Below are 14396 nucleotides of genomic sequence, written 5' to 3' on the forward strand. Positions count from 1 at the left end.
TGGTGCCAGTTTTCCTGTGTGTAGAGGTGGCTTAGTCTCAGACGATGGGGAGGAGGGACTCCCTGGCGGCCTCAGGCTTCTTCCAGGCACTTTCCAGGCCGTTTCCTAATCTCCCCATCCATGTTTGACACCTGTCTTCTCTCTCCAGTTTTCCCTGCGCAGGAAGCCTGGCTCTCCCATCTTTTCCTCCAGGAAAGGCTGTGTTTTGTTGGTGACAGTTGTCTGTCTGATCTTAGATGACTCCAGAGTCCCAAGCCAAGGACTCTGCTGAAAGGGTTAGATGGAGACTGTGTAGCCCCTAAAACGAGTGCTTTTTCTGCTTTGGACTCTTCAGAAAGCAGTGGGACTAGGTGACTACAATAGGACATTCAAGCTAGAAGGATCCTTGGAGAACAGCTAGTTCTAACAACTCCCTCATTATATGCATGAAAAAGCTGGGGCCCTAAGGGGCACAGGGACTTGCTTTAGATCTCACCGCCCTAGAACCAGGACCTGGGTTCCAGTGTGCTGACTCTCTACTCCTGGAGTTTTAATACCCCCCACCCCACTCTCAGAGGTAGAAAAGGAAAATTCTAAAGCCCTAAAAGGGCTTTCGTACAAAACCTGCCTGCTCACATGGTGGCCAGAGCCCAGTGCTGGAGAATTGGGCAAGACACGTGCTGAGTCCGCATTACTTGGGTAGACCTGATGTCTTCAGTGGAGATGCTGCTCTACCCCAGTCTGGTGGGCGCTGGGAGCTAGGCCCCCCAGAGGCTCCTGAAGTTCTACTGCATCTCTTAGACATTCTAAGATCCAACAAGTATGTAATATTAAAACATCAACTTACTTTTCTTGAATCTTCCTTTGACCCCAAAGTAAAGAGTGACTTTAAGAGATTTACTCTGCTCCTGTGTTTTCAGATACAGTATTTCAGTTGTTTTTAAAGAGATAAGAAAATATGATAAATTCTTCTAGTGACCAAGTCTGCAGCCTAATTATCATATGCATATATATATTCTCTTGGTACAGTGTAAGTCTAGCTACTGAAATTCCCTCATCTTATGGAGGGGACAACTTTCCGTTGTTTTTTTTTAATGAGTCCTTTTTGGTGACTCACTTATCCCCTACACGTTAACCGATGGCCCACTGTGAATGAAATACGAAAGTGGATAGACCTCACAGGGCTCACGACTCTGAGGGCGACAGGGGTCCAGGTGTCCAGAATGGTGTGGGGTAATGTATGTCACGAGAGGGAGGGGACTTGTCACACAGCTCTTGCTATTATTTAGGTCTCTTTATTCCCTGCCCCCCCTAGACAATCGTTTTCAAAACTTATTTTAGTAATAAAAAAACATTGTTTTCAAAACTTTTATACCCATCTCCAAATTAAAAAAAAAATGACTTTTTTTTTAGTAAAAATGTATTTACTGAAGAACAATGACCTGCATGGTGGAGGTGAGAGAGGAAGTGTTGTCTCTGAATGGCGCTGACCCGAGAGGCCCTTCTCATCAAACGGGGCCATTCCTGCGTCCCGTTTGGTTTGGCAGTGACACCGGTGGTGGGATGCCTGCGAGTGGGCACTCTGCTAACAGAGAGTCTGTAAAACCCTGAGCGTCCCCAGAAGAGCGACCTTACGAGAAAAGTTCTGGGAAACAAACCACAGGGAGACTTTATAGGAATTTTTGGTTGAGCCCATAAGCAAGGCCCATGAGGAAAGGAGATGTAATTACTGTTTGTTAGTCTATGAAAAAATACAGTGAGTGACATGAAATAGCTGTTCCAAGTTGCTTCTTTCTGTAGGATAAGAAGAAATGGGTTTTTATGTGTTCATATACTCAAATATTTATTGAGTGCCCGTTGGGAGGCGGTCCTTAAACTAAATACAGGACATACAGTGATTAACAAAAAACAGTCCAGGTTCCTGCTCCTGTGGAATCCTAAGAGAAAACTGACATCAAGCAAAAAATCACACAAATGAGCAATAACAAAGTATGGTGAGGGCTCTGACAGGTTGTTCTCATTTAGATCGGAGGGTCGTGCAGGAGTTTACTGAGGTGAGAGGCAAGTCGAGGCTTGGTGAGTCAGAGTCAGCCAGGCAAGGACGAGGGTGTAGCCTGGAAAAAAACCTGGATTTTTGGGGAACTACAGAAGATTCGTGTAGCTAGCACACAGATGGGGGAGGGCAGGAAACATACTGAGAGGAGGCTGGAGGAGGATCGTGCCGAACCTCGTAGGTCCGGGTGAGAACTTAGATTTTATCCTAAGTGCGGTGGGAAACGAGGCGATCGGTGTGGAAGGTGATTCAGACAGCTTTGTGGAGAATGGAGTCTCGAGGGCAAGGGGGGAAGGTGGGGCAATTAGGAGGATTTTGCCATAATTCAGGGGAGGGACTGGGGTGGCAATGGAGGTGCAGAAAAATGGACAGATAATAGACATATTTTGGAAGTAGAATTTTTCAGAATTGGTAATGGGTTGGAAGTGGGGAAAGGAAGGGAACTGGGTGTTTCTCAGGTTGCTGACACAAGTATGCCTGTGGGCTTCATAAAAGGTACTTGACCACTTAAGGCTGTAAAAGCCCGATCCTTAGAGACAGGTGTAGTTGGATTGACCTGAATCCAGCCTCCCAGAAGCAGCAGAGGGATTCAGCTATCCTCTGGCTCTGTGCATTTCAAGGAGCTCAGACTCAGTAGCAGCACCCAAGCCGGGATTCCAGTTCTACCAATGGGGCCCTTCTGTGCCTCTCCCTTCCTGCATCTCTCCCGGCTGTGGACAGGGTCTAAGGAAGCTGTAGAACTTCATAGTGCCACTAGGGGGAGCATGGCCTGCATTCTGTGTCTGGTCTGGAGGGCTTTTTAAAGTTCAGATTTCTTTCAAGACTGTCTTGTATTAACTTCAGTACTCAGCTCTGGCCCCTGGCTCCTTAAACTTCTTGGAAAAATGCCTGACATATGGCAGGTGCTCAATAAATCCTGCCGATAATATTAAACTATGACTAATTCCTTAGTTTAGAAATGGATGGGCATCACCTCTTCTTTCTCAGTATGGAGATGGGCAAGTGGAATGTGCACTTGGAGGGTCATGAGAAAGAAGAGCAGAAGGATGTCTGTTGGAAGTGGGAAGAGGGAAAACCGTAGTGATTTCAGGGTCTTGAACTTGGCATTTCATCCTCTCTACCTTTGCAGGCTTGGGACAGACACTAGGGCCCATGAGGGATTTCTGAGCCGGTACTAGGGTCAGGTTGGGCATTTCAGTGGGTGGTGGGTGTCTGACCCCTTTGAGGTTCTGTGTCTTCTTGGGAGGATAATAACTGTCCCAGGTTTTTGTTGTTTGTTTGTAGTGAAGAGCAGCTGAAATGATTATCTTAGCTCAGTGCCTGATTTAAGGAGAATGCTTTCACGCATTATCACTTGTTGTGCTCATATCAGCCCTATCAGTTACGATAGGTTTTATACATGGAAACTGGAAGTCAGATGACTTGCCCAAGGGCACATGGCTCGAGGGGGAGCCAGGCGCTGCCAAGGTCTTCTGATTCCTGCTCTGCTTGGTGCTCTTCGAACTACTCTGCTTAATACACACAGAAGAGAGTCGAAAGGCTTTGATACAATTTCTAGATCTGTTATTTTCTGGTTCTGTGACCTGGGGCAAGTCATTTGACCTCTCTTTTAGTATTAAAAAAATGTGTTAAATTAGTATGATAATAACTTTCAGGCCTACTGTTGAATAGGTGAGCCAAGATTGCTAAGCATATTTTGGAAAATGTAAGACAATGTATAGCTACAGGGAAGGACTTTTTTCTTCTAAAATGTGCACAAGTACTTCCAGTCTCATAGATGCTACCATCGAGTCTTCAGACTAAAAAGATGGTAGGCAGGCCTTCTTTACTGTGACTCAGAAAGATTCTCCACTTTCCCCTGGGAACCCGGCTTTGTATTTCATAACTGGTTATCAAAAAAGTGGTCAGTTTGTAGGCTCAGATGGCAGTTTACTTTAGTGGAAAGTGCACTGGACTAGGGGTCAGTGGACTGGTCTCTTGGACTGCACAACGAGCTTTGTAACTGTGGACTAAACACTTGCTTTCTCTGGGCTTCAGTTTTCCCATCTATAAAATGGCAATAATAATATCTGCACAGTGTATTTTAGAAGGTTTTGAGGGTCAAACAAAATAAGTGCATGTAAAAGAATGTTACAAAGCATAAATGTACCCGGGGGATTAAACTTGGAGGGCCTGCTGTGTTCCAGGCACTGTGCTAGCTCTTGGACAGGAGTGGTAGTATTACCGACAGCAGCTCCCGGGAAGCCTGGGCTTCAGCCGCCGGCCCAGAGCAGGGCAGACAGATGAGGTCTGTGGTTGGGTCACCTTTGTTGCTTGGGCTATGACTCTGGACTTGCCCAGCACTGTTACTGGTCCTGACCTAGTGTCTTTCCTCTCCATTGCAGGAAGATGAGAGGCTGTTTGGGCACCAGCACTAGTACCATGAATCGCTGCACTGGTTAAAGCCATCGCCACGACCTGGGCAGGCAGCAAGGTAAGCAGAGAGGCCAGTCCAGGCGAGCTCCTGGGAGGTGAATGCATTTCCGCCTCAGCTGCTGCCCGGAAAATCCCAAGTGCACAAACAAGTCAAGGCAATGCATCTGGGTCCTCCTACCCGTACTCAGGACACAGAGGAAGGGCTTGCTTCCCCTCCAAGTGCTGCAGTTAGTGCCTGCCCCCACCCCCACCCCCACTGCCAGTATTCCTCCAAGTTATAAAAAACTGAGACACTGAAGGGGAGGAAAAATAAGTCCACTCACTGTCTTCTCCCTTCTCCCCTCTGAGCTGTTTAAAGCAAGTTCCCAGGAGCAGCCCAGAGCCTTGTTTGACTGGAAGGGAGGTAGGAGGAGTGGAATGCATGCAAAACCCGAGCTGATCAAAAGACAGTGCTGTTTCGTGGAAGTCTCCCAGACAGAGGGAGAGAGGGAGAGAGAGAGAGAGAGTGAGAGACTGAGAGAGAGAGAGAGAGAGAAAGTGCGAGCGAGCGCTAGCGCTGGCGAGAGCAGGGTCTCCATGACAACTGGCCTGGCCGGCTAGCAGCGCTCTGCTCATTTGGCTGGAAGGAGCGCCACGAAAGGTCAGAGGAAGGAGCTGTGGGAAGCTCGCAGCAGGTATCAGAGCTTAAGCGAGTGGATTTGGGGGCCCCGGGCTCCCTCACAGACTGGTGTGAGCCAAACTCTGCCGAGAATGGAGTGGGCAGGAAAGCACCGGGACTTTCAGGTAAGGTCAGCTCCGGCTGATTGTTTTTCCTCCTTTCCTGGGCATAGCCTTGGGCTGTTTTCTGGGAGGCAGGCGAGTGTCTGTACTCTCTGCTCAGGGTTCGGGGCTCAGGAATGATGTCATGCTCCAACAGTTGGATTCTATTAGCTTAAGGAGGAGGGATACAGCCAATTTTCTTGACTTTGCAAATCTAGCTGATCTCACTCTTGCTGAACCTGAAAGTGTTCAGCCGTCACTATAGAAATCATCTTACTTTTATTTAGAACAAAGGCTTAGGATATTTTACAGGAAGAATCTTATGTAGAAAAAATGAGTTGTGGTCACTCCTGCATTGTGTTTATAGTTCTTAGATGGAAACTCCAGTGTCCTTTGAGTGGCTCAGCTTGTTCTAGTGAATACTGTCTGTTTTGTCTCTTGATGCTGCTCTGTCTGACCTGTAATGAAAAAAAGAGCTAATTAACTCAGCTAGGAGCCTGTGGTGAGATCCAAGTCTCTCTGGAGCAATTATTAGGACAGAGGACTATCTTAGGGATATCTAAACTTGAATTGGTGTGTGTGTGTGTGTGTGTGTGTGTGTGTGTGTGTGTGTGTGTGTGTGTGTGTCTATCTTTCCCAGGTAGCTTGGTAAGAAGCAAGCTGTCCTTCCTCATTAATAAGGTCCATCATAGACTCTCCTTAAAGATATATGGAGGGTGCCGGACTTGGTGTTGGAGGGCCTGCAAAGAGGTTTCTTCTCCAGATATTGCAGAGTGAGCCCTCAGTGGTCACTGCCGAGAGTGAGGCTGCCTGAGGCGACATGAGGTGCTGGGTTTGTGCCCATGGGTTAACACTTTAACCAGATCTCAGGGCACACAGTATGCTCCCGCCCTGTCTTCTGTTTCGGTAAAGCTTGTTCTGACCTAGCGGAGTGGTGTGTAGTGAGCTCAGTGTGGCCTAGGAGAGGAGACCCACCCAGAAAGGCACTTTCTTAGTGAAGGGGCAGCTAGGTGGTTAGCTCATTAGGGGATCAATGCAGTGGACACTCCCTGCACTGGAGACCCGTCCGGACATATGCTTCTGCTTCAGCCATGTTATATTTTAAACTTCCTCCAGACCTCAGGCAACTATGGTTTCTCTGTGGGATGAAGGAACAGCTGCTGTCCTGGCTCTTCGATTTTTCTTCTTGAACTTTCTGAACAGAATGTCTTTTGTGTTCTGGCAAACAATGAGGGGCCTTCTGATTCACTCCGGGTCAGCTTGCCAACGAAAGCACTGGCCATGCCCAATTCAGGCTCCCTGAATGCATCCATATGTACATGAATATTGTGGCCCGACCGTCCACAACGGTGAATGAGTGGACCTCGGACCGGCCTCTTCTAAAAAGAGGCCTCTTGTAACTACACTTCAGGGATCCTCTGCTTGCTTGAAATGTGATTTACTTGGTGGAAGGGAATGAAAGTCGGAAGGTGTGAGGTGGAGGCCTCTCTGAGTCAGTGGGCCCTTCGGTGGGCAATGCAGGCCCAGGAGCTCATTCTCCACGTGTGGTGGTGGGGGGCTCCTCTAACTCCGTCACCTCCTCACGTGGGAAGAGGCTATAGCAGATGCTGTTGGTTGCAGTACTGCAGACAAAAAATGGGTTTGGGCTTAGGAGATTTGAGTCCATGGCCAGGTTCTCAAGGCGGATATGGGCAAATCCCTCAACCCCTTTGACCTTCAGCCCACTTAGCTGTGGGGTGGACATAATGCTAGAACTGTTTCACCGGCGTGCGGGGAGGAGCAGATGAGATGATTTCCACGGATGCAGTATAAGATGAATTGAAATTTGAAGGCTGGTCCAACTCTCTCCTGGAAAGTCGCTTTGCCTCTCTGCCCTGGTTTCCCCATTTATAAAGTGCCCTCTTCTCTTCTGTGTTTGTAAATAAGAATGAGAATCACCTTAGAAGACTTTTTTAAGATATGAAAGGGAAAATATAGTACTTTCTTGGTTTGGGAAGTTTAGAAAGAGTGTGTTCACGGTAGACTTTGAGCCTCATGAACGATCCTTCAGAGGTGACCCTTCCATTAGGTCACTGACTCATGTATTCTAGTGTAGAGAAGAGGGATGCTGAGAGACCCTTGGCTTTCTTAGTGTCCACAGCTGCCTTAGAAGTTATGATGTCATATATTTTAGTAGCTAGAGGAGAGGCAACTGCTGGTCAGGGCTGGTTCCCGCATCCTGCTAGGTTTTGCTGGGCAAACTCTTTGGAGAGGGCCAAGAGGCCTTTCTCCCCTGTTCTGGGTTTGAAAGGCAGGCTTCTAACTGGCAGGATGAGTTATTTTCTCTGAAGGGCGCGTTGGGGGCTGGGCAGCTCTTTCAGGAACTGGTGTGGCTGCAGTTTAGAGGGAAACAAGAAACAAGGAAGTGGGAATTCCAAGGGCAGAGATACTTGATATGCCGTGGGACTGTGCCAAGGAGCAGAGTCACAGGGGCGGGAGGCTCGGGCAAGGGCATCCCGGACCCGTCCTCAGGGAGTCTGCAGGTCCTGGTGTACTAGGTGGGAACACAGGGTGGGGCGGGCACGCTCGGGGGCCGCGGCTTTTGTTGTCTGACCAGGAAAAACCTGCCAGCCGTGCCCTGGAATGGTGTCTGGGAAGAAGCCCCGAGAAAGACCCAGAGTAGACAGATTTTTTTTTTTTTTAACAACAGAGCCCTTTTCCAGGTGAATCACGTCACAGCAGCCTCTGGCCAGCAGGAGAAGTTGTCCACAGCTGAAGCTGGGGCTGCAGCTGTTCCCCAGTCTTTGTCAATCCAATTTCCCAGACCTGAGTCACAAATTGGATCCTTCCATGTTCCTTGAGGATTAAAAAGTAACATTCCTGTTCTCACTGTCTCTCCGCCTTCTACCCCCTTCCTGCATGCGCTCTCGCCCCTGAGCTCCCTCTCTCTTAGACGAGCATGATCCATTACCCAAGGAATTTGAAACTTTGAAATAGCTTGGAGGACAGGCCAAGAGTATCCTTGATTCCACTGGCTCTGCTCCTGCTCCTGGAATGAAGGGCTTTGGGTGTATAGTTTGGAGGGACACCCTCGACTCCAAATATCATGGCCGCACTGTTGGCCTGGAACTAAGAGAGGGTGTTCTCCATATCCCACCCCCTCTGATTCTAAGAGTGATCTTGGGGAGGTCTGCCTAACACGTGAGGGCGGTGGAAGGGTCAGAGTCTTGGGCCTTCCAGAGCTCCTCACTGCAGGCTGGTGGGACTGAGACACTAAAGAGCATGTCTTCTTCCTTTCTTCTCTTGCTGTTGCCTAAGAGGCTTCTGATTTCCAGTGCTGGGCCTAAGAGAATTTCCTGAGGCAGCCAAGCAAAGGGACTATGTATGTGAGCCCTCAGGAGGCCAGGCAGCAGCCTGCAGAGCACTGGACTGGCCTCCTTTCTGTGTTCTGCATTGACTGGAGAGGAGAGGATGTTTAGGGCCGGCTGGGGGAGGGGGAGGGGAAATCTGCTGGCAGATAATTGAGTTCTTTGAGTTAGAGGAACCATGGAAAGTGGAGAAGGGGCCAAGAGGGCATGAAAGAAAGAAAGAAAGAAAAAAGACCATCTGGCTTAGTCTGCAGGGATTTCTCTTTAAAACCTGTGGGAAACTTGAATTAGTGAGTGCCTTCTTCTGGAGGTGGGGAGGGGGCATTTGTGCATCTAGTCTATGCTGGGGAGGAGACACTGTGTACGTGTGTCTTAGTACGTGGGTGGGGGGGAAATGCTAGGTCTCTGTATCTGTCTTAGGGAACGTGCCACATAATATTGTCTGATTGAAAAAACCTGGGGTTTCTGTTTCTAGCCATAGTTCCTAGAAAACTCGTGTGTGTGTGTGTGTGTGTGTGTGTGTAGAGGAGTGGAAGATATTAAATGAGTCTAGAATCTAAACTATATTATTGAAGGATTTTTCCAAAGATCCCTTCTCTTTTTTATTTTATTTATTTTTTGGTCCTGATACACTGGTGTTGAGGGCTGTTCAAATTATCACAATATTCTTCTCATCTAAAAACTGCCTGAATGTTGATTGTACTTTTCCCTATAAAGGGTGAATTATATGCAATTAGGTTGTGAAGCCTTCTCAACCAAAGTTCTGACCTAAGGGTTTGTTGTGAAACCACCCCACTTTTCCAAAGATCCAGACTTCTGTTCTTTGTGACTCGTCATTGAGGGGGTTTGTATGTGAACTGGAGATTGGCCAATAGGAAGCAGCCATGTGGGTGAAGGACTGTTTGGGGAAAACGAGGTTGTAGGACTCAAGATCCTACGTAGTATGAACACTACTGGATGGAAACGAGAGAGGCCCTGGGAAGAGGATTGGAGAGAAGGTAATTAGTTCTCAGGGGCAGCAGGGGTGATAGATAGAAAGGGGGTACGTGGGTAAACCCAGGAGGCCTTCACAATTGAGCAGAAGGCTGGCCTGCTCCTGCGGGACTCCAGGAGACACTGTTGTGTAGGTTCCTGTTAACAAGCAACGGGAGGCCTGGGGTAGGGTGGGTGGCTGGCATTGGGGTTGACATCATCTCTGGTGCTCACGTGCTTCCACCAGTTACTGAACACAGAGGATCTGGGCAGGATGTAGAAAGTATCAAGTGTTGGATTTATCCCCGCGCGTGTTGTACTAGATGTTGTAGTTTCCTCTCCAGTGTGAGCCTCTGTCTGTGTGATTAAGAGAGAAGAAACGTAGACCTGCTGAAGTTTTGGGTTGGGGTGGTAGGGTTAATGACCATCTCATGCGTTAGGCTGGGAAGAAGGAGGACGGTCCAACTCTGAGATGCTGATTTAAAGCACTGTCTGAATGATGGCAGAGAGCCAACTACAGGACTGGAGATAGAAGGAGAGTGATGGTTCTCGGCCTGTGTCAAAGCTTCTCTGAGTGGCCTGACCTGTGGTGGCGCAGTGGTAAAGCATTGACCTGGAATGCTGAGGTCGCCGGTTCAAAACCCTGGGCTTGCCTGGTCAAGGCACATATGGGAGTTGATGCTTCCTGCTCCTCCCCCCCCCTTTCCTTCTCTCTCTTCTTTCTCTCTCCTCTCTAAAAATGAATAAATTAAAAAATAAAATCTAAAAAAAAAAAAAAAGTTTCTCTGAGTGTCAAAAGTGGGGGTAGAGGGGGGCAGGGTAATAGGAAAAGGGAAATGGGAAAACTGGAAAGAAAACTATAAAGTCGGCTAGTTTAGAACTCTATCACTTTTGTTGAGGAACTGGATTTTGCTGTGCTCACTTGTGTGGGAGCACAGGCCCCTTATGGAGTTCTGATAGCTGAGTTTCATAGATTGCTTTCACATGAATCAACCTGTGATGCGTTTGTCAGCTAGATACTCGGTGAGTGTACGGAGCTGCCTCGGAGCAGCTCTGATGGAACCCTTTGCGCTTCATATGAGTATTTCACATTCAGTGTAATGCAGTGATTAAGAGCTGGAGCTCAGGGGTCTTAGAAACCTACATTTAGAAACTGACATCACTGTTTACTAGTTGTGTGACCTTGTGACCTTGGGCAAGTTATTTAATCTCTCTGAGCCTCAGTTTTCTGTGAGGCAGCTGTGAAATGGATATAATAATAGCTCTTGGCTTGTTAAAGAGTTGTGGTGAGGATGAAATGAAATGATACTGTGAAGCTCTCAGCCCAGTGTCCGAGATGTGCACACAGGAAATGTGCAGTGCTTTCCGTTATTATGATCAACTTAGAGCAGTATTTTCAAGAGAGTAAGGCTGGCATCTCATAATTAGGTTGGGGTTACTATGGTGGGAAAGTCAAACCAGATTCTTCTGTTAGTAGGCATTTCCACTTGGAACTTTCTTCATCTTTCTGTCCAGACCCCAGGAGAGTCTCTGGGGTGGTCCTTCTCAACCCAGCTTCACAGGCTCGGCTTTCCCCTCCGGTGGGTGCTCACCCTTCACAGTCAGGGGAGGCTAGAACTGCCTCTCGCCAGCCCCTTTCCTGCAAGCCAGCCACACAGGGCTCCCGGGGTCCCCTTGACCAGTGCTGGAGGCCCTTCCCCGGCCGCAGTCAGTGCTCTGGACACGGATGCCGGGCACTCCTCTCCCACGAGCCCTGTGTGTCCTTCAAGACCCAGCTTAGAGCACAGGCTTTGCAGCCAGCTCTGGAGGCTCTTACTCTCTGTAGATCTCTGGCGAGTTTACTTCTGTAAATGTTAGTGTCTTCATCTGTGAATTGGGAGTATTGTTACCCAACTTAAAGGTTTGTTATAAGGGTTAAGTGAGTTAATTCATATAAAGTACTTAGTTTAGTTCCTGGCACAAATACGCTCTCAGTACATGTCAGCTGCTGCTGTTGTGAGGAGTGCTCCCACCCGTGAATTTCTGTGCCTGCTACAGCAGTAGAAAGAGCCCTGGCCGGGAAGTCAACAGACCTGAGTGTTCGTCCTACCTCTATCTATAACTTGCTGGGTCACCCTGGGGACGTAATGTGGCTTCTCTAGGATTCAATTTCCACTTCTAGTAAGTGGCAGGTTTGGATTGAGTGTTTCCATCAACATTCTGATTTATTTTTCCAACTGGATTCCCCGAAGTTCTATGAAATTAAGTATAATATTCTATACATTTAATTCTAATTTCATATACTTAAGTTCTATGAAATTAAGTATAATATTCTATACATTTAATTTCCCCAAATTGGCCAACATAGATAGTTTGTAGTTTAAAAATATTTGAGTAACTTTTTATTTTGACACCATCAGCTGGATTCTAGGAAGCATTTCTATTTGGTGCTCTTGACTCGGAGAGCTGGGAACTTGTTCTCAGATGCAGAAGGCTTGGCTGCAACAACTTGCAAAGGGGCTCCAGCCCTTAGAATGGCAGTGGTCTGTGACTGACCCTCTCTGTCCTTTAGAGTTTCGAGTGAGGCAGTTGTGCTCAAAGACACATTTTTGTGTTAAGGTCATCCAACGAAAGAATAATGCTTAGAGCCTAGACTCTGGACTGTTGGGGTAAAAATTCTGGCTCTGCCACTTATGAACTGTACGAGTGACTTAGCCGTCCTCTTCCCAGTTCCTCTCCTGTCAGATTTCATAGGGTTGTGAGACCTAAGTGTCAGGTACTTAGATAGTACCTTATATGATATCTAGTGCTGAATGAAACATGTGCAATTGTTATATTTATTGTTTCATTGTAAGCCAAGCAGTTTGTTTCTGAGTGGCTAGTCTGTGGGATTTGTTCTGCTGTGGAATGTGAGGCAGTATCCTCTTCCTTTATGTCTTGGGCAGATATCTAGTATGAGCAGAGCAGTAATAAGTGTCCTGCAGTCAAACCTAGATCACAGCTCCTGTACCTTGCTGTGATAAAAATATATATACTTAAACTAGAGGAGGAATCTGGCTGCACCAAAGGAGCATGTCTGTTGAACGGTCCCTCTCTGATGAGTAATGTATGCTGTGTGGCACTGGGTGGGGACGTGGCAGAGCCCTGTATAGAAGAGCAAGATTGGAAGTGAGCTAAGAGAAGGTGTTATCTCAGACACAGAGGGAGCTGGGTATGAAGGGTGGGCAGGTGGCTGTGGCTAAGAAAGTCAGCGACATCATAGCTCCTGGCACGTTATCTTCCCAAGGAACAGGTTCACACCCCGGCCCCAGGTGAGATTTGCCCCAGCAGTGACCACTTAGCCCACTCTCGGAGCAGTGGGTGGAGAGGAGAGGTTCTAGTCCATTCCAAACAAGAATGAGTAGGCTGCAGAGCTTGGTGCATCTTATCTACAAGTGTAATTATAAAGAGATTTCCTTCTCCAACTGCAAGAAATAGGAACTTTTGCTGCCAAACTTAGCAGCGTGTTTTAAGTCCCTCAAATCTCCTTTGAGTGCTACCAAAGCTCTCAGCTTTGTTGTTATCTCTTGTTGAAATACGGCCTGGAAAGGTCATATCAACAGTGCCAATTTATGGGCCAGCTGAACCCAGGCAGGCCTGGGGCAGAGTGGGGAGTTCCTGGGAGTGGGTGCTTCACAAATTTTCCCTTTGAGTGAGGCTGTTTATAATTTAAGGTTCCTTTTGCTTTAAAAGATCAACCTCTGCAGATTAGGGTCAAACGTTGTATTTCTTCAGCTTTGCTTCTGTAGGCTCCAGGAGTCTTCCACAGGCAGGAGCTCAGACTCCACAGTAGCGCCCTGTACGATTAGGAGCAGCTCAACCTTGGTGGTGCTTACACTGTGCCTGACACTCCTTCTTGGAGGCAGCTTTTCCTGCAACAAAGTTGTGCCAGAATCCCCCCACCCTATTTAATGAATTACCAATTTTTTTTTCTCCTTTTCCAAGTGAGTGAAGGGGAGATAGACAGATTCTCGCATTTGCCGCAACAGGGATCCACCTGGCAACCCCCATCTGGGGCCGATGGTCTGCCCATCTGGGGCCATACATGCAACTGAGGTATTTTTAGTGCCTGAGGCAGAAGCTCCATGGAGCCATCCTCAGTGCCCGGGAACGAAGCACTGGATCCAATCAAGCCACCATGGCTGCAGGGAGGGGAAAACAGAGAAAGAGAGAGAGAGAGAGATTGAAGGGGGGAGGGGAGAAGAAGCAGATGGGCTCTTCTCCTGTGTACCCTGACTGGAAATCGAACCCAGGATGTCCACATGCTGGGCCAGTGCTCTACCACTGAGCCAACCGGCCAGGTTTTTACCAGTTTTTGACCTATTGAGTGTTCTGAAGCAGTGATTAGAAGAGGTGAAGACCAGATGGTATGCAAACCACACATGGGGCTTTGTGCTCAGCTATAAAGATCGGACCCACGTGTATATATATTTGTCACTTAGGAAAACGGATGCAAATAAGAAAGGTAATTAAAGAACCTGACTGGCCTGACAACTGTAAAGAAGTATGGTGCTTGAATGCAGAGGAATATACTTGGAACAGCTGAGATGAACTTGGCAATGGTAATGATCGTGGTTTATAGTTTGTGACTTGACTGACTCAGCTGCTGTGTTCAGAGAATTGAGGCTTTTTTTTGTGTGTAATTTTTCTGAAGTTGGAAACGGGGAGGCAGTCAGACAGACTCCCGCATGCGCCCAACCGGGATCCACCTGGCATGCCCACCAGGGGGCGATGCTCTGCCCATCTGGGGTGTTGCTCTGTTGCGTCCAGAGCCATTCTAGCGCCTGAGGCAGAGGCCATAGCGCCATCCTCAGGCCCGGGCCAACTTTGCTCCAATGGAGCCTTGGCTGTGG

At 47.9% G+C, this 14396-nt stretch overlaps 1 protein-coding gene across 3 annotated transcripts in view; it reads left to right on the forward strand.

Moving 5' to 3' along the window:
- DENND2B (DENN domain containing 2B) overlaps nt 1–14396 on the forward strand; it is a 179814-nt gene that overhangs the window by 48025 nt on the left and 117393 nt on the right. For 2 of the 3 annotated variants that reach the window (XM_066366231.1, XM_066366233.1), the window contains exon 2: nt 4417–4505. The gene's annotated coding sequence lies outside the window, so the exon portion shown is untranslated. Of the gene's footprint in view, nt 1–4416; nt 4506–4858; nt 5231–14396 lie in introns of those variants that run through there. The other variant, XM_066366223.1, reaches the window with a different exon arrangement.

This window comes from Saccopteryx leptura, chromosome 1 (genome assembly GCF_036850995.1).
Source record: "Saccopteryx leptura isolate mSacLep1 chromosome 1, mSacLep1_pri_phased_curated, whole genome shotgun sequence".
Lineage (NCBI taxonomy): Eukaryota > Metazoa > Chordata > Mammalia > Chiroptera > Emballonuridae > Saccopteryx > Saccopteryx leptura.